The 17907-nt window shown below is 46.7% G+C and overlaps 1 protein-coding gene and 1 pseudogene across 2 annotated transcripts in view; one reads left to right on the forward strand and one right to left on the reverse strand.

The window, feature by feature from the left end:
* Positions 1 to 17907, forward strand: part of DLGAP5 (DLG associated protein 5) — a 100052-nt gene that overhangs the window by 73781 nt on the left and 8364 nt on the right. Inside the window, exons 21-22 of the mRNA XM_082386499.1 lie at positions 12373 to 12486; positions 15883 to 15933. The gene's annotated coding sequence lies outside the window, so the exon portion shown is untranslated. The remainder of the gene's footprint in view (positions 1 to 12372; positions 12487 to 15882; positions 15934 to 17907) is intronic.
* LOC309626174 (calpain small subunit 1 pseudogene) lies at positions 5100 to 8105 on the reverse strand (annotated as a pseudogene). The gene has a single exon. The product of its transcript is annotated as a calpain small subunit 1 pseudogene (transcript).

The raw sequence follows: 17907 nt of genomic DNA on the forward strand, positions 1-17907 counted from the left end.
CCCTCCCCCCGCCCCTTCTTGGATGGGGAAGACAGTAGCACCCGTAAAAAGGTCTCCCTGGCACCAAAGCAGGTGGAAAGGCCATTCTCCAGCCTTGCCTTGGCCTGGCCGCCTGAGCCGTGCCTTGCCTGTCCCTGGAGCCTGACCTAGGCCTGCCTTCTCCCCAGCTACCACCAAAACCCCTATACCTGCCACACCAGCTGCTGCCATTACTGTTGAGAGAGCCCAGAGCCACAGTCTGGGCATCAACCACTGTCTAAACTGCCTCTTTGAGGAAACATCGAACAAGGAATTCATTGCTAGGGCTGCTGTGACAAAGTTCAACAGGCTGGGTGGCTTCAACAACAAAAATGTATTTTCCCACAGTTCTGGAGGCTGGAAGTCTGAGATCAAGGTGTCAGCAGGGTTGGTTTCTTCTCAGCCTCTCTCTGTGGCTTGCAGACGGCCACCTTCTCACTGTGGCCTCACATGGTTTTTCCTTTACACGTCTTTATCCAAATTTCCTCTTCTTATAAGGACATCAGTCATATCGCCTTAGGGCCCACCCTAATGACTTAATTTTAACTTAATTACCTCTTTAAAGACCTTCTCTCCAAATAGTCACATTCTGAGGTAGTGGGAGTTAGGACTTCAACAGGTGGATTTTGGGGGGACACGATTCAGCCCACAGCAGAGAGAGAATGGGAAGGGGTGGAGAGAGGGTGAGTGTTATTTTAATTGGCATGGTCAAGGATCCCGTCTCCAGGGAGATGATAATTGAGCTGAGACGTAAACGTGAGGAGGCAGCAGCCATGTAAAGACCTGGGGAAAGAGGGACCAACAAGAACAACACTGAGAGCAGCAGCAGAGACAAGTGACAGGGTAGACATCTACTGGACGTCTTCTCCGGCCCACTTCTCTCAGAAGTTCCCTCCCGCCATCCAGCAGCCCTGTTGGCACGACCTCTTGCCCCAGCTGGAGTTGATAAGATCAGGAGCGAACTCTTGAAACAAGCTGAGCATTTGGATTCTCTCACCTGGGAGTTTGGATCTGGGGCCCTGAGAGACCATCAGTCAGTCGGTATGTGTGGCTGCATCTGTACCATGTAAACTTGGGAGCCACATGAAATGTTCTGCCACATGAAATGAAGAGCAGAGCAAGCTGGTCTGCAGAGTTGAATCAAGAAGCTGCGCACGGGCATCCCTGGTGGCGCAGTGGTTGAGAGTCTGCCTGCCAATGCAGGGGACACGGGTTCGAGCCCTGGTCTGGGAGGATCCCGCATGCCACGGAGCAGCTAGGCCCGTGAGCTACAACTGCTGAGCCTGCGCGTCGGGAGCCTGTGCTCTGCAACAAGAGAGGCCGCGATGGTGAGAGGCCCGCACACCACGATGAAGAGTGGCCCCCGCTTGCCGCAACTGGAGAAAGCCCTCGCACAGAAATGAAGACCCAACACAGCCATAAATAAATAAATAAATAAATTTATAAAAAAAAAAAAAAAAAAGAAGCTGCACGGGGAGAAGAGACAAGACACACAGAGAGTTCTGACGTAGTATTTAAATGTCTGGTTCCAGGCCTTTTCAGAGGCCAAGTCTCATTTCTGCATGTGGATTTTCTATGTCACTCTTGCTGTCACTCCCATCCCCCCTTTTTCTGCTTAGGCTTGCTGAAGCTGGTTTCTGTCATTTGCCATCACGGAGTCTTAATGTAGAACACAGGCCCTCATGGGGCTTCACTGAAGTCCATGTAACTTGTGGACGGCTGGGTCTTCCCCCCACCAAAAAAAAAGAAAGAAAAAAAAATTGGAGGAGTTCCCTGGTGGCCTAGTGGTTAGGATTCTGGACTTTCACTGCTGGGGCCCGGGTTCAATCGCTGGTTGGGGAACTGAGATCCTGCAAGCCACACAGTGTGGCCAAAAAAAAAAAAAAAGAAAGAAAGAAAGAAAGAAAGAAAGAAAAAGAAAAAGAAAGACTTGAACCAGAACTGGCTTTCTGTGTTGTTGCCATAGCTGCTGCTATTTGACTCATGTTCCAGGATTTCCCCACTGAATCTCACACTGCCCATCCACAACTCAGGGGCCTGGGCGACACCCTGCTCTTGGGAGGTCTTTTCTGGGAACTGGGCATTGGGCTACACCTTCTCTACAAGGTGGCCTGTCCACTGTCAGCCCAGGCTTGCTCAGATTCACGATTTTCTGGTCTTTGTCCCCAACGAATGCTCACGGATGCTGGCCTCCACCTCGCTGCCTTCTCCAGGACTGTCATTTTTCTCCCCACCTATCCCTCAGCAGATTCTATCCTCTTCTTTTCTCCCTCTCCAAATCATACACGCACACCCCCAAATTATGCAACCTCCTCTCCCCCCACCACAGAATCACATAGGCTTGCTTTACATGGATTTCCCTCAGCCTTTTGCTAAAACTGGAACAGTCAATACACTCTCTGTGTGTGTCTTCTCCAACCTGCCTGTCTGTTAGGTTAGGGGAAGCAAAGAGGAGAAGGCCAGCTGGAAAACACGTCAGCCGCTATAGATAAGCATCTCGTCTGTGGAGCAAACAGAACTCTGGACATTGCCGGGGCTGTGGCAGGGTGGTGTGGAACAGGATTGACAGGCTCCTGCTGACAGATCCTTCCAATCTGCACACTGGCAACGTGCTGTGCATATTTTCAATGCATCTGCTGGTCAGCAAACAAATATCTCTGTGGAATGAACTGGGAGATCTGGTTTGTGCAGAAAATAAGAGAACATGGAGGAGGATTCCCCCCTCTGCACTTTTGAAGGGCATGCCATGTGCTCTGAACCCACAAGGGCAGAACCAAGGTTGTAAATCTCGAAGAGAAGCTAAGATGCACATAAGTATGCCTGGCTGTTTACTATATAAACTGTGGAAATCTATTGCCTACAAAAGTACATTCTGACGGGAATAAAGACGCAGACCTACTAGAGAATGGACTTGAGGACACGGGGAGGGGGAAGGGTAAGCTGGGACAAAGTGGGAGAGTGGCATGGACATATATACACTACCAAATGTAAAATAGATAGCTAGTGGGAAGCAGTCGCGTAGCACAGGGAGATCAGCTCGGTGCTTTGTGACCAGCTAGAGGGGTGGGATAGGGAGGGTGGGAGGGAGGGAGGGACCAAGAGGGAAGAGATATGGGGATATATGTATATGTATAGCTGATTCACTTTGTTATAAAGCAGAAAATAACACACCATTGTAAAGCAATTATACTCCAATAAAAATGTTAAGAAAAAAAAAAAAAGTAACATTCTGAATCATACCCAGAGTGTTAGGCAGTGATGTGATAAGTACTTTTCAGAAGAGGCCTAATTCTTTCTAATCCAAGTGTTAAGTCAAAGCTCTCCAAATGCCTTTTTACCATTAACTGTAGGATTAGAGCAGGATTGACAGGCTCCTGATAGTCAGGATCATGGGACCCTCAAGGGTCTTACAGTCCAATAAGGAGCTTCTGTTTGTGCTAAATCTAGCGTAGAATTGGAGGGGATGTCGGAATTGGGCCGTGAAGAATGCAGTTCGTGTTTATAGAGATGAGAATGGGCACTATAACATTTAAGTGAATAAAAGCCCTTTCTGGGGTCAAAGAAAAAGTCAGAACTGGGTAATCGATTCCTGGTGACGTACTGGTATAAAAGTAAGAACAAATATACCTGCTACTGATATAGGATTCCAATAGATTGACTGTTATTTATTAGCTCCCTTGTAGATAAACCACAGTTTCAACTATAATCGTTATCACTACCCAGTGCTCATTCTGCCTCTGCCAACTCATTTCTTCCTTTATCCATCATGTCGTCATTCAGACGTAATCATATCTACTATTTTCCAGACACCATGGTAGAAGTAGAGGACATAGACGTAAATAAGACACCCTCCCATCCGTCTCTAAACTTTCTCCCATGAACCTTCCCTGTCCTCAAGGAGCCCCCAACTATTGGGTCAGGCACACACATAAAAAATTAAGTACAGGGACTTCCCTGGCCGTCCAGTTGTTAAGACTCCCCCTTCCACTGCAGGGGGCGCAGGTTCAATCCATGGTTGGGGAGCTAAGATCTCACATGCTGTGCTCGGCCAAAAAAACAAAAAGCACAACTAAGTACAGTACACTGTGATAACTGCTGGAGTTGAGGAGTATGACACATTCTGTGGGAGGACAGAGCAAGGAACACGTATTCTTCCTGGGAGTGGGGAAAGGTGGGGCAGGGTCAGTGGAAACAGCTTGGCCAAAGTCACTGGGGTAAGTGTGCCAGGCATAGTAGCAATGATAGGAGTCAATGTTTATATTGGGTTTATCACATGCCAGGAGCTCTTCTAGTGTTTTCTATCCTTTAACTCATTTAATCCCTATGAGTTCGGTAGGATTATTCTCCTCATTTTGCCGATGAGATCGCTGAGGCACAGAGAGTCAAATAACTCGCTCAGGGTCACACAACCAACGTGGCAGAGTTGAAGTTTGAAACTGGGCAGGGCGGTCTCAAGTCTGTACCGTGAACCACGATGCTATACTGCCTGATCTGGGAGGCACAGGGCATACGGCAGTAGGTAGGTGTGCTGTAGTCAGAGTCTAAATGGACTTTAATGCTGTATGCTTTATTCTAGTATGAGGGGGCCTTTCTAAACAGGCATGAACAGATAGATCTTTGCTTCGGAGAGCTAAACCAAGGTCTGGATGATTGATGATGTGGAGAAGAGAGAGACTGAAAGGAGGCAACCCCCAGAGACTATTGTAATACGTTTTCAGAGAGTATCCAGAGCAGGGGCAATGGGAACAGTAAAGGGTGATCTCATTTGTTCACCAGGGAAGGTTTAGAGCTGGATGGCAAATACCTGGCACGTGTACCACCACCCAAAGCAGAACTGATAGCTGATCACAGTGAGGCCACAAGCTGCCTCAGCATCCTTCTCAACACAGTAGTTCTCCAGGCAGCCACGACTAACTGGTTAGAGTCGGTACATTAGGTGAAACCTACTTGCCATCCCTTGTTGGGATAGACATTCTGGGTGTAGAACTCAATGGCAGATAGAATGCCTGAATGAGGAGGAAAGTGTGATCACAGATCACTTGGAGGCTTCTGACTTGGGTGCCTGAATGGAAAGTGATATTATTATTATTTTTAATTTTTAATTAATTATTTATTTATTTTTGGCTGTGTTGGGTCTTCGTTGCTGCGTGTGGACTTTCTCTGGTTGCGTCGAGCAGGGGCTACTCTTCGTTGTGGTGCGCGGGCTTCTCATTGTGGTGGCTTCTCTTGTTGTAGAGCACGAGCTCTAGGCGCGCAGACTTCAGTAGTTGTGGCTCGCAGGCTCTAGAGCGCAGGCTCAGTAGTTGTGGCTTGCGCGCTTGGTTGCTCCACGGCATGTGGGATCTTCCCGGACCAGGGCTTGAACCTGTGTCCCCTGCATTGGCAGGCGGATTCTCAACCACTGTGCCACCAGGGAAGTCCCAGAAAGTGATATTATTGATTTTGGTAGAAATGGAGAAGCAGGGTGGGAGGGAAAACCATGAATTTTGTTTCGCACATCCTTAGATCTGAAGTTCAACAGGGCATCCAAGAGTAAAGGCTGAGATGGAAATATGGATCTGAGCCCAGGAGAGACCCAAACTGGAGCTATGATTAGAGAGAGTGTCACTGATGCTTGGAAAGTGAATGGCGTCTCCCAGATTGGAGAGAAGACAGAGACGGCTGAGGACAGAACCCTGGGAACACCAGTGGCTTGGCAGTGTAAGGAGAAAGAAGAGAGCACCGTCTGGTAGGGAAGAACGTTTGCAGATGGAGGTAGTTGTTGGGGTGTTAGGTCCTGGGAGAGGTTGAGAGCCACGATGAAGCGGCGATGAGGATTCGTAATGGTGGGATCCTTGTTGCCAACATTGAGAGAGCATTTCAGTAGTGTGGGGTGGACAGAAACCAACTTACATGGTTTGCTGGCTGAAAAGAAGGTGAGGAATGTAAAACTATTCTGTCAGGATGTTTGGAGGCAGGGTAAAAGGGAAGAACCAGAGCACGTTGCTGACAGGGAAGAAGGTGGATGAGATTGATGTTGGAGAGGGGAAGCAGCTGGGATACCAGGAGGCAAAAGGGACAAATTAAGAACAGGGAGAATTTCCTCTTGGAAAGATAAGCACTTATCACAGAGTGTAATTTACATCTATTGGTGTGATTCTGACCACCAGTCCAAGGCTCTGTCTTTTTTCGGTCATTACTTTATCCCCAGTGCCCAGGAAAACATCAGGCACTGGGACTTCCCTGGTGGCGCAGTGGTTAAGAATCCGCCTGCCAATGCAGGGGACATGGGTTCAAGCCCTGGTCCGGGAAGATCCCACATGCTGTGGAGCAACTAAGCCCGTGTGCCACAACTACTGAGCCTGTGCTCTAGAGCCTGCAAGCCACCACTACTGAACCCGCACGCCACAACTACTGAAGCCCGCGTGCCTAGAGTCCGTGCTCCACAACAAGAGAAGGCACCGCAATGAGAAGCCCCTGCACCGCAACAAAGAGTAGCCCCTGCTCGCTGCAACTAGAGAAAGCCCGCACACAGCAACAAAGACCCAAAGCAGCCAAAAATAAATAAGATTAATTAAAAAATAAATAAAATAAAAATGGTCTTTAAAAAAAAAACACCACCAGGCACTGAATGAATACATGTTGAATAAAGTGAATAAATGGTTAAATAGCATCCCCTTTTCTTAGACATGAAGGAAGGAGTCACTAGGACTAATGTTCTTGATAGCAAGGGGTGGAGACAATCTTTTTTTTTTTTTCAGAGAGAGCAGCAACTAGGGTGCATTTATTTCCTCCTGGGCCTGGCAGGCTGGGAGCAGAATACAGACAAAGGCACTGGGGCATGTGACCTTTTATGGCCTGGAGTTCAGCTGCCTGGGTGGCAACTGAGTGGGTGTGCCAGGGTGTGTAGGGACTGGAGTGATCCTCCCAGAACTGAGAGAAGGGCCCCTGGGGTGTGCAAGCAACACGAACATTGGGCTTGGCACAGATGCAAGAGAGGGGTTATGGAGTAGATGTGAGATGGGCGTGCTGGGGCAGGGTGTGTTGAAGCATGTCGCGGGCCCTGGCTCTTGACTGAGAATCCAGGTGCCAAGGGCTGGGAGAACAGAAAGGCCTGTGGGTCAGCAGGAGCCATGAAGATGTGCCTGCAAACAGGATCAGGCCTGGGGGAGACTGAAGAGTCCAAGGTGACTCCTACAGCGAGGCGATGAGGGGGGCAGGTCTGGGACTCCCGTTCAGGAATACATGGTCAGCTGCAGCCACTCCTGGATGTTCACCTGTACTTGTCCAGTGCCATCTTTGTCAAGAGATTTGAAGGCACGGAACATCGCATCTAGTCTGACCGGGCAGCTGATGAAGTTGTCAAAATCAGTGTTCCCTCCCTCATCTGAGTAGCGTCGGATGATCATGTTGTAGAGATGCTCATTCAGGCGGAATCCTGCTGCCTCAAAGGCCCCTGGGAGTTCACTGCTGCCAATGGTCCCTGAACAGTCAATGTCAAACTGTTTGTATATGGCCTGCCACTTTTTGTTCCACAAGTTCGTGAATTCCTCGAAGTCCGGCTTGCCGGTCGTGTCACTATCCATAACGGCCACCATGCTGCGACATGTGTCAATGCCAAAACCATCAGTCTTCAGATTAGGATGTCGGGTCACGACTTTGTTGAGAATGTTCATGAGTTCTGTGGCACTGACCTCCACGTCATCCCCAGCCAGCTGGGCAAAGAGCCTCCGGAACTGCCGGACCTCCTCACTCTCATTGGCCTCGATGTTGGAGTAATGGGTGCGAGGGGGCGGGGGCTCTGGGTTGTACTGCGCAGCCGCCTCACCCATTCTATTCTTGCTGGACAAGCCTCTTCCTCCAGGCCCCGAGACGATCTTTTTTTTTTTTTTTTTTAAAACCAACAAGTGGTGGTTTCTTTTTTTTTTTTTTAATTTTTTTAAATTTATTATTTATTTATTTATTTATTTATTTATTTATTTATTTATTTATTTATTTATTTATGGCTGTGTTGGGTCTTCGTCTCTGTGCGAGGGCTTTCTCCAGTTGTGGCAAGTGGGGACCACTCTTCATCGCAGTGCGCAGGCCTCTAAACATCGCGGCCTCTCCTGTTGTGGAGCACAGGCTCCAGACGCGCAGGCTCAGCAATTGTGGCTCACGGGCCCAGTTGCTCTGCGGCATGTGGGATCCTCCCAGACCAGGGCTCGAACCCGTGTCCCCTGCATCGGCAGGCAGACTCCCAACCACTGCGCCACCAGGGAAGCCCGAGACGATCTTTTTTAACTGGTGATAAAGAAGGTGGTAAAGAGTGCAGGTGTGGGCAGAGAAACTGGTGGTCCAGTTATGATCAAATTCACCAGAATTCATATAAAAGCTATACCAGAATTTTCACTCTTAAAGATAAAGAAAGGCAACAGTCAATATTTCCTTTAGAAATAAAAGTCATGTGACTAAGGATTTCTAAAGCTCAGTGACTAATGATGGACATGGTACTTCCTTTATACTTTTCTTTCAAGAGATAACACCCAGACAAACATAGAGTAACCAGCTCTGTCTTCTAGCCTTTCTCTGATAGGTGGAAACTTTCTAAAGTAAATAGAGGTGCACTATTTTTTCAAATATAAGTGTGATCAGGTCTGGGAAAAAAGTGTTTCTTCCACTTGTGTCTTTTTTTCCCTTTGGGATTAAAAAATTTTTTTTCAGTGTTTTCCCTTTGACATAGCCTGTGAGGAAACAAAATTGCATAGCTTTTTTTTTTTTTTTAATAAATGTATTTATTTAATTTATTTATTTTTGGCTGTGTTGGGTCTTCGTTGCTGCGCACGGGCTTTCTCTACTTGCGGCGAGCGGGCGCTACTCTTCGTTGCGGTGCACGGGCTTCTCATTGCAGTGGCTTCTCTAGTTGTGGAGCACAGGCTCCAGACGCGCAGGCTCAGTAATTGTGGCTCACGGGCCCAACCTCTCCACGGCATGTGGGATCCTCCCAGACCAGGGCTCGAACCCGTGTCCCCTGCATTGGCAGGCAGATTCTCAACCACTGCACCACCAGGGAAGCCCCAAAATTGCATAGCTTTTTGCCAAAAAAAAACATAATTCTGGCAGCTACGTCATCATATTTGTACCTCCTTATAATTAAGATGAGGTTTGAAAAAAATATTTTTATTCCTTTAATGATACTATAGAGTCTATGTTATCCCTTCTGCTCTTTCTCACCTGCTTATCTGCTTTTTCTGAAGGGTAGACACTTTTACATGTCAGTAGTTTCCAGGTTACTGAGATCTTTAGACAGCTCTCTCTAACTGCGTCACTCCCCGTTCCTCACCACCTCTTTATATTTTCAACTGTCAGAGAACTCTGGGGCAGGAATCAAGTCTGCCACCCCAGGACATAGAACAGGCCCCAGGGCCTCAGATTTCCCACTTCTTGAAGAGACAGAACCCCTGTTTTTTTTTTTATGGGGACTGTACAGGTTGGTTGCTAACTCCTTAATTCTCTCGAAACAGATTTGAGATTCTTAGAGGAAAGGTCTGAGTGAGGAAATTCCAACGTGGTTTTGACTCGGAGGTCAGTTGGCCTTGTAGGAGCCCCCAGGGTGGGTCCTCGCAAAGCTGGAGAAGAGGCAGATTCAGCCATCCCAAAGAAATGGGTCCCTCTGACCGTCGTTCCCTAAAGCCAAAATCTTACGGAGTAGATGTGTTAATGTTTTGGGTTAGGTCCCTTTGGCTGTTTTTTAAAAGAGGATGCTTGGCGGTTCTTCATATTATCACAATGGCATCAAATCATGTGCTTCTGTGTTTGGACATCAGGGTACCTCCTATTCCTGGCTCAGTGGGTTTAGAGGTGTGTGTCATGTGCCTAAGCATAAGAGCCTCTCTGGGGAATCCCTTCATCTCCTGTTGCTACAGGTGAGTGTGTCCAAGCATTTAGAAATAGGGCGTCCTCACAGCTTAAGTGCATGTGAGGAAAACATAGATAGAACTCAAGCCAAGTAGCATGGTTTATTGGCTGAGTTGGCAGTAAAGACTCTCACGACCCAGGAGACATGCTTCAGACAAGGACAGAGTCTTGCATCTGGGTGTAGCCCCTCAGGGCAGTTCAAAGCTCCAGACTTGAAGTCAAAGGGAGCCTCTGTGGTTGAATGGAAGCAGTGGACGGTCTGATGATAGTCAAAGCCATATGAACTGTGGTTCAGTCCTCTGTGCACCTGGACCTGGTAGGCAACAAGGCAGGAGGCCTGGGGGTTTAGGGGCAAGAGATCCAGTTCCCATATTCATAAAGAGCCTCAAATTTGGACTTCTGCCCTACCTGCAAACGAGGTTATGAATTCAGACACAAAGCTGTAGTTACAGGAGGGAAAGAAGACAGTATTCACCATATAATTTTAATTTTAAATGCACAAACATTAAAACTTACTATGACTTTAAAATCTTATTTAGCCATCGTTCATTTTTTAAATATACTAGGAGCCTCAAAGATGGAATTGACCTGCCTTCACTCTGCTTTCTTGCTCACAGAGGGGCTGTTAGTAAGTAAGTGTTGACTGAATAACTAGGAGGCAGGGAGTCTGAATAATACATGATTATGGACAGTTTACCAAGAGAAACAGTTCTACACCCTTTTCCTGGCAGTCATATATCTCCTGTTCGCCCCCGAGAATGTACTGCCCCCAAGGGAACACAGCCAGCTGCTACCACCCCTGCCAGGGCTGCCAGAGCTGCAGTGAGCTCCACACAGAGCCCAGCAGCTCTAGCACAAGGCTCAGCTTCCTCCCAACCCTGGTTGCTCTTCGAACGGCTCCACCCATCTACTGAGCACCTTGGGTGGTGGGGAGACCAAGATATATCTGGAAGAGGGCACGTGAAAAGAGACATAATGATAGTGCAGGTTTCTCCCACTGCACGAGGGGAAACAAATCTCGTGATGATTTATAGTTCATGTTTTGCTGCAGAGCTGAGCTCTCGCTGCCCCGCAAAGCCTTTGGGATGAAAGACGACACTAATGCTCGTTTCTCCCTTGGCTGTTCACACATAGTCAGTCGTTGAAGCCACACCTGAAGCCTTTCATCTAGAAATACATTTAGGTTAGTGAATTCAGAGTATCAGTATAATCAGCCACAGAGCTTTGGTATTCAGGCTCTTTCAGTTAAACAGTGTAAGGCCCAGGACACCAAGAATCACCAGTCAAGATAGACGAACCGGCAGCAATATCCATGGGGTGATAGGAATGATAATCTCTTTGCAGTTCGATCCAACAAATACTTATCTAGGCTTACTCTGTATAAGCACTGTGCCAGGTCTCAGGAGGAGAGAGAATTCGCTTCTTGTCCTCAGAGACGTTGGGAGCAGTGTGGTGTCATTCAGACTTCAGGCTTTGGAGTCAGATGGACCAGTGTGCAAAAGTGCTTGGCAGAGAAGCTGTCACATACAGGATCTGAGTAAAGGGTGTGGTTCCTTTTCTTTTTTTGCCAGAAGCTTTGCTCTCACCAGCCCTGTCAAGGACCGGCCTCCTGCCCCTGAGTCCCACTTCCTGGCTGGGCCCCTGCACTGTGTTGCCAGAGCTGGCGGAAGCCAGGCACCTTCTTGGCTCTCTGCTCAAGTCTGCTCCTTATAACTCGACACCATATTACTTCTGCTCTCCAGGATGCTTATCTGTGGCCAAAGCTGAACCTCCTTGATGCTGCCTGCCTGAATTTCTGGGATCCATCCCTGACCCGGCCTGTCATGAGACCAACTACATCTAGGCTATGTCAATTTTACTACTGAAAATCCTCTGATGCCCCAGCTCCAGGCAAATCAGTTTTCTTAAACTTCACCTTTGGTCATATCACACCTGTTCAGAAACTCTCAGTGACTCCCCATGACCTCTAAATTAAGATGAAATCTCAGGGGCTTCCCTGGTGGCGCAGTGGTTGAGAATCTGCCTGCTAATGCAGGGGACACGGGTTCGAGCCCTGGTCTGGGAAGATCCCACATGCCGCGGAGCAGCTGGGCCCGTGAGCCACAACTACTGAGCCCGCGCGTCTGGAGCCTGTGCTCCGCAACAAGAGAGACTGCGATAGTGAGAGGTCTGTGCACCGCGATGAAGAGTGACCCCCGCTTGCCGCAACTGGAGAAAGTCCTCGCACAGAAACGAAGACTCAACACAGCCAAAATAAATAATAAATAAATAAATAATTAAAAAAAAAAAAAAAAAAAGATGAAATCTCAGCCTGAGGGTTTCGGTTTGGCATTATCTAGCCTAGCCCACCTCTTTAGTTTCATCTTTCTTCCCACCTGTATGTAACATACCAGCCTTCGTGGCTCCACTCTTAGGGGACTAATTGCATTGCTTAAGTATGTTCTGATCCTTCCTTCCTGTGTCCTTTGCCCTTGCTAGACTTTGATGGGATTTCAACATAGGAAGATAGAGGGAGATGGAGGAAGATGGCTAAAGGGAGCCATAGGAGCGTAGATGACATAGATCTGGGAGTGTATGGAGACCAGAGAGGAGGTATGTTTGGTTACTGGATATTGGGCACTTACAATCCCAGAATTATAACCCTTAAAGAGGAAACTTAACGTATCATCTGGTCTACCCCTGGCCTTCATCCTGGAGAAATATTTTTGTTCTTATTCTATATATTAGACCACAAAAGCTCAGAGAGGTTAAAATGACATAAATGGAGGTAGGGAGAGAAATGTTTAGGCGACAAATTGAGGGCATCCTATAGAAGCCTTTGATGCCAGGTTAAACAACTTGTACTAAATTCAGTCAATGATGGGGACTACTGACATCTTTCACTGGGGTAGTGATGTGATTAGAGCTCTGTGGGAGGCAGTGTTTCCAGACTGTGGGATATGATCCATTAGTGGCTCACAAAGTCAATTTTGTGGGTCTCACAATAAAAAAAAATCACGATTTATCTCTTGTAAAAATAAAATACAGTGTGTGTGTGAAAAAAAAAAAAAAAAAAAAAAAAGGTAAAGCAAAAAAAAAAAAAAAAAAAAAAAAAATATCAGAGTGCAGTATTGCTTTGTGTGTTTTGTATGTGTGTACTGGGTTGTGAGGTAAAAAATATATATATATATTTTTAAAATTTATTTATTTATTTTTGGCTGCATTGGGTCTTTGTTGCTGCACACGGGCTTTTCTCTAGTTGCGGCGAGCGGGGGCCACTTTTCATTGCGGTGCGCGGGCTTCTCACTGCGGTGGCTTCTCTTGTTGCGGAGCACGGGTTCTAGGCAGATGGGCTTCGGTAGTTGCGGCACGAGGGCTCAGTAGTTGTGGTACATGGGCTTAGTTGCTCCACGGCATGTGGGATCCTCCTGGAGCAGGGCTCGAACCCGGGTCCCCTGCATTGGCAGGCGGATTCTTCACCACTGCGCCACCAGGGAAGTCCCTAAAATATATTTCTTATTGTGAGTCATGGCCAAAAAATTTTGAAAGCCCCAGAGTTAGGAAGACTAATCTGATGACAAATCAGAGGCTGAATTAGGGGTGCGGAGGAGGAAACTGGAGGCTGTGAGTCTAGTTAGGATGCTCTTGTCATAGCCCAAGGGGGCAGGAAGAAGGACCTGAATGGGAAGGAGAAGCCATGGGAAGGGAGATGAGGGGAGGATGTGAGGTATTCTGTGAGGTGGGAATGTAGGGTCTCAGGATGTTGCATTGTGGGGGGCTCAGGGAGAGGGAAGAACCAGTCAGGGATGACTGAAAGTCATATTTGGGTGCTTGGGAAAATGCTGGTACCCACAGCCAAGGGGGGAAGTTGGAAGAAGGGGCTGGTTTGAGTCCTAGCACAAAAGACTGATGGAAAGACACACCACCACCATCAGGTACTGGATCAGTCAGGGTCCCAGCAGGAGAAGGAATCCACTGTCATGGTTCCAGTGCAGAGAATGAAGGAAAGGAGTATTTCCAGAGCTATGCGCAGGCTTAAGGGAACCAACCTGGGATGATGAGGTGCCCAGAGATTAACCACAGAAGGAAGACCAAACCTGTAGGGCACCACTCCCAACTTCTCTTCCACTCTCCCATCCCTGAAACAAGTCCCTGACTGCCATTTGGTTTGTCGCTATCATTACTCCTAGTGCTATTATTTCTAGCCCCATCATCACAACGGGCAAATGTTTATTGAACCCTTACCCTGTGCCAAAGGCTCTACATGCATGATTTGATTTAATCACATTTATGTCATGAGTTGTTTCTATCACTATTTCAACTTCACAGATAAAGAAGTAGAAACTCAGGGACATTAAAAAAAACTTGGCTAAAAACAAAAACAAAAATAAAAACAAAAAAACTTGGCCAAGACCACACAGTTAATAAGTGGCAGAGCTAGAGTATGAAGCCAAGCAGTCTGATTTCTTGACCACTGTTATTCACTGCAGTGCACTCCTAATTATTGAGAAATAGAAGATAGCAAAGGTAGCAAATGACAGAGCAGTTAACACAGCAAAACTTAGGCTAAGTCACTGGTCATGTGAGACTTACTCTAAATTTGATACAAGTGGGACTAGGCAACTCGTGGTCCCTCTTTCCTAATTCCTTCTTCAAAGCTCTAGTGGGAATTGTCAGTTAGTTTGTTTATTTTATTTTATTTTTTTGGCTGCGAAGAGCAGGGGCTACTCTTTGTTGCAGTGCGTGGGCTTCTCATTGCGGTGGCTTCTCTTGTTGCAGAGCACCGTCTCTAGGCACGCGGGCTTCAGTAGTTGTGGCTCGTGGGCTCTAGAGTGCAGGTTCAGTAGTTGTGGCGCACGGGCTTAGTTGCTCCGCGGCATGTGGGATCTTCCCGGACCAGGGCTCGAACCCGTGTTCCCTGAATTGGCAGGCGGATTCTTAACCACTGTGCCACAAGGGAAGTCCCTGTCAGTTAGGTTTTATCTAGAATATCATCCTCCCACTCACCCACCACCTACAGGGTCAGCTGCTAGAGTCATGATCTCCAGTTTTAGCTGGGAGCAGAATTGGGTTGCCCTAGTTGCCTGACCATGGATTCTGCAACCTCTTTCAGAACTTCCTCCTCAGTTTTTCCTCTGGTTAGGGCCTCCTGGTTGCCCTTTGGCCCATCTTCTCTTCAATTGCTTGAATCAAGTTCAAGTTGGGAGCCCCGTGATTCCTCTCAGGGCCGTAGGCTGGTGCACTGATTGTAGAGTTGCCCCCTTATGCTCCCTCTGCCCTCTTGCACTTCTCACCTTCAAAGTCTTGCCTTTTCCCATGATCCAGTTCACATTCCTGTGCAGGGTGCCTGAAGTGTATGTTACCTAACCAAGTGTTACGGCTCGGTCTATCCTAAGTCCAGATTCACACAGTCCAAGCAACTTTGTGAACCTCATTTTCCAGCAGCTGAGTGGCCCCCGCCGAAACCCCAGGACCTGTCTGTCTGCCTTCCCCCTGTACCTCCAGCTGCCCCCAGCTGCCCACCATCCTGTACATCAGCCCCCTCTGGACCTCTCACGAGGCCCTCTTCTCACATCAGAAGGGCCTGATATCCTGCTCAGCTCACTGATCGGAGAGGCTTGTGCAGGATTAAGCAAGGCTCCCCCAGCTCATGCCAGCAACCCCGTGCTCTCCCCAAGCTGCATTCTGATGACTCACTGCCCTCACGCCCATGCCTTCCCTCCCCACTTTATTTCAGGAAATGACTTTTGAGAACGGTCTCACTTTTTTTTTTTTTAAGAATAGAAAAATACTTCTCACCTACACGGAATAAGAACAGCAATCCTTAATGCTGTTAATAACACACACACACACACACACACACACACACACACACACACACACACACGTACACACACTCTCCAAAAGGGGCTTTCAAAAACCAGGCTTACATGGAAGGGGACTGGTAGGGTTGTCCTGGTGAAAGTGGTAGAATATTAACTACCTTGTTTCCACTGCTCCCACAAATAGAGAAATCACTTCAAGCTGGATAGGAAAAGAACAAGGGCGGTCCAGAAGAATGTAAGCCTGAGATCAATTGCATGTCAAGAAGAGAAAATCCAGCTACTTTAAGGGCCATCAAGTTTCTATGTCCAGAAATATTATGTCCCAGGATGTGGGTTGCAACTTTTTAGTATTATAACTTTTTCAGACAAATCTTATATGAACCCTAATTTTGTCTAATGTTTAAATAATTTTTTTGTATACATTTAAACTTAAAACTTATTTAGTATTCACTTCTTATAAAGTTAATCTCTGAGGAAAAATTATTGTCTTGATGAATACCAAATTTGGAACAATTAATATAGATATGACCATTGCAATCTTACATAAGCTCAGCATTTAATTTACTTCTATACATTATTTTAGTTGGAAAGAGTAAACAAATATTTATTAGAAAACAATACAGAAACAGCTTGCCTTATCACCTATTATTTAAACTGATCCAGAAGTTTGAAAAAAGGAGTACCGGAACATTTAAAAATTTCCAGATAATCATAATTAAGACTATTGAATTTCTTGTCCAGGATACAAAAGTCAGACATGAACTACCCAACACTTTTTATAAGCAGTAGAGCCAGGTGACAGGTTACACATTCACTTGTGAAAGATCACTGAGGCCTGAGAAGAGCAGGGACCAAATAGATGCTTCTGAGTCTGGTGTGACTGAGTGCTGCATTTTGGGGAACTTTGTTACAGGAACAGACATAAAAGGTCAGTGCAGACCCATAACCTTCCTAGTCAGTGGTACATGACCGACTAGTCTATGGTGGTAGAGTCAGATGGTGATGGGCGAAGGGTGCCAGTGACTTGAAAGGGCATAAGGGGACTCTCTGCAGTGCTGGACATTGTCTATATCTTGATATGGGTGGCGGTTATATGGAGTATATATGTATGAAAATTCATGAGCTGTATACCTAAGAATTGTGCATTTGACTGTAGGTAAATTATACTTCAAAGTCCAATTGGCTGAAAGAGAGAGGGAGAAGAGAGAGAAGCAGGGAGGGCCCAAGAAGCTCTATCCCAAGATTTGCTCATAAACTTGTCAGCAAAAGTTTATGTGCCACATATATGGAATCTAAAAGAATGGTACTGATAAACCTCGTGGCAGGGCAGGAATAAAGACACAGACATAGAGAATGGACTTGAGGACACAGGGGGGAAGGGGAAGCTGGGACGAAGTGAGAGAGTAGCATTGACATATAATCACTACCAAATGTAAAATAGCTAGCTAGTGGTAAGCAGCCACATAGCACAGGGGGATCAGCTCGGTGCTTTGTGACCACCTAGAGGGGTGGGATAGGGAGGGTGGGAGGGAGATGCAAGAGGGAGGAGATATGGGGATATATGTATACATATAGCAGATTCACTTTGTTGTACAACAGAAACTAACACAACATGGTAAAGCAATTATACTCCAATAAAGATATTAAAAAAAAAAGTTTATGTGGCAGTGTTTTCCATTGTCTTATGATTTGATAGCTAACACAGCTGCATGTTTGTGTTTTTAATTATAGTTTTAAAAAATAGTTTTAAATGTATGTTAAAAATGAAATCCAGGTATACTTAAAATATAAAATTCAAATCAAATATAGCTAGAAGGTGAAATTCAAATCAAATTCAAATCACTAGTGACCTCTCCATCATTCCCGACAATATGCAAAAACTCATGGAAGATTGAAGATGCTCTGGGTGACCAGAGATGACCAAATGGCTGGAGGTCAAGCCAGTGGAAAAGGCGAGCACAGCGTGCACGGCCCCTTGGAAAGCACACAGGCCTCTGCATGTACCACCTGGGTTCAAGTCCTAACTCTGCTGGTTACCTAAGGTCCTGCATCTAGTACCTTATCAAATATGCAGCCGCAGTTTCCTCATCTGTAAAATGGGTATAATGCCGTCTGCCTCAGAGTTGTTGCGAGGTTAAGTGAGAATATAACTAAAGTGTCCAGCACACTTAGCTGGCCCCCAACAAATGTTAGTTCTCATCTCTTCTGC

Source organism: Balaenoptera borealis, assembly GCF_965194805.1.
Source record: "Balaenoptera borealis genome assembly, chromosome: 3".
Classification (NCBI taxonomy): Eukaryota; Metazoa; Chordata; class Mammalia; order Artiodactyla; family Balaenopteridae; genus Balaenoptera; species Balaenoptera borealis.